The following is a 2446-nucleotide window of genomic DNA, read 5'->3' as shown; positions in this document are numbered from 1 at the left end:
TCAGCTTCATACACTTCATTTATAGATAATAATAATAATAATAATAATAATAATAATAATAATAATAATAATAATATCCAGCATATCTTGTTTGCTGTGTCATAAAATAATAATAATAATAATAATAATAATAATAATAATAATAATAATAATGAAAAATAGACTTGGTGTAGTGCTTGGTGCAAGCCACCTACAGAGAAGGGAGAGAGGGGGTGAGGAAGAGGGGACTCGCCGTGGCTGAGCAGCAGCTGGAAGGGTTGTCAATAGTATTTGTTATTATTTTTAATTCTTCTGCTCATGTGCATGTTTGTAGAAGGAAAAAAATAAGAAAAAATCAAGAAATATGAAGCAAGAAATATGAAACATGGTAGCAAGGAAAGAGATACATGAAAGCAAGGATCTGGGAATGGAGGTGCTTGAGTTACTTTGTAGCCATCCAACTCGTTCCTTGGCTGGGAGAGAGAGTGAAACCAGTTGAGCAGTCTCCTCTGAGCCTGTGGAGATCCATTCCAGCTGGCCAGCTCGGACCAAACAGCTGTGCTGGGAATGGGAGCCTGCATGTGAGGGCTCGGGCTATGGAGTGGGTGCTGCTGGTCCTTGGGAGGCTTGAGGAGAGGTGGAGGGATGGGGCCGTTTCCAGTTCATCTGGCCCTCCATCCTTGGGAAACTATAATTCCCATGGGTTCAACTATGTCTTCCTTTTTATGGGGGGGGGGGGTGGAGGTCTTCAATGTCAAATCTAATCACCCCACAGCAAAACTGGTTGCTTATGAACAGTTTCCAAGCTGGATTATAGTCTCAATGTAGACGTGGTCCTAAGTCAACTTTCCATTTACCTGGGTAATATCTGCTTTGTTAATCGGCTTTGTACATTTGTCAGGGTGAGAGGTGAAGCTGTTTAAGAAGCTGAATTTCAGAGTCAATTTTCATCCACTGGTTTTCTGCATTAGCCTATCTCTCCCAGCAGTTGGAGATGGCTCTGCCGATAAGCCTGCTTACAAAACACAAACTTTGGCAGAATGGAAAGTTTCATTGCCACTTTATTATAAGTGATAACACCAGAGCCCTATCATGAGCTGTCAGGATAAGCCTTGTCCGTATAGAAATCTACTAGAGTTTGACTGTGAGGAGAAGATGAGCTGTGTAATCAAATGGCTTCTCTTGTCAGCTGTCACAGGCGAGCCGGGATGGGCAAAGCAAATTGAACTCGGCACATTGGCTGGAGAATGGGGAAATTCCCACAGGCACCAAGATAAAGGTCAATAAAATTACGGATTTGCAGAGCCCATCTTCAATATAATCATTGTTCCCTTTGATTACTGTTTCTATCTTCTTCTCCCCACTGCACCCCTAAATAATACCATGATCCTGGACAGACTTGGGAAAACGCTGCATTTTGTTAACAGATGGCCAATGGTGTAAGATCTCCTAGTCACTCCGTCTTTGTAGCTTGTAAATCTCCCTGTGGAGTAAAGATCTGTCTCTGTTACACAAAGGACTCCAGTCTTTGCTAAAGGGCTCCAGACAAGGATGCAAATGAATGTATTTTTCCATACAACAGTGCAACTAGAAAATAATGGCTTTGAGAATATCAGTGACTGAATTTTTCACTTTGGGCCATGTTTCAATATATTATACTTCATACTCATATAGCATGTTTCATGTGCTCAAAGAAAGCCTTATTCCATGATGGATCATTAATCGATACTGAAGAATGGTGAGGAAAGTCAATATTTTCATATTGCAGATGAAAGGAGGAGACTCCAATTGGGAACAGAAAGTGTAGATGGCAAGGTAAAGATAAAGGGATGGTTGGTTCTGTGACAAGGCAGGACAGACGCAAAAAATGGCCCTGTCAGAAGAAAAAGCAGCCCTGCTGGGGATCTGACAGGGCAGTTTTATCTCCTGAGAGCTTTGGCTTTTCTTATGACCACTACACACTACTTTGAAAAGTGCCTTATGTTGGCATAATGGACTTTTACACGTGTGTTCATCAGCAATAGGATTCCGGCTTCACACTGCAAAAAAAAGGACAGTTTGAAGCAGAATGATAGAACCACTTTTGAACCCTTATGGAAGGGCACACAAGATGACCCTCAGATCCTTTCACTCCAGCCCTGCCTATTGAACTTGTATGCAGAATGTGGAGCTTAATGAATCCAAGGCTGGAGTTAAAATTGCTGGAAGAAACATTAACAATCTTAGATATGCAGATGATACCACTCTGATGGCTGAAAGCGAGGAGGAGCTGAGGAGCCTTATCACCAAGTTGAAAGAAGAAAGTGCAAACATTGGGTTGCAGTTAAACATAAAAAAACCCAAAATTATGGCAATCAGAGTGATTGATAACTGGCAAAAAGAGGGAGAAAACATGGAGGCAGTGACAGACTTTATATTTTAGGCGCAAAGATTACTGCAGGCACAGACTGCAGCCAGGAAATCAGAA

This window comes from Anolis carolinensis, chromosome 2, assembly GCF_035594765.1.
Source record: "Anolis carolinensis isolate JA03-04 chromosome 2, rAnoCar3.1.pri, whole genome shotgun sequence".
NCBI lineage: Eukaryota > Metazoa > Chordata > Lepidosauria > Squamata > Dactyloidae > Anolis > Anolis carolinensis.
Note: the sequence above shows the minus strand (reverse complement) of the source record.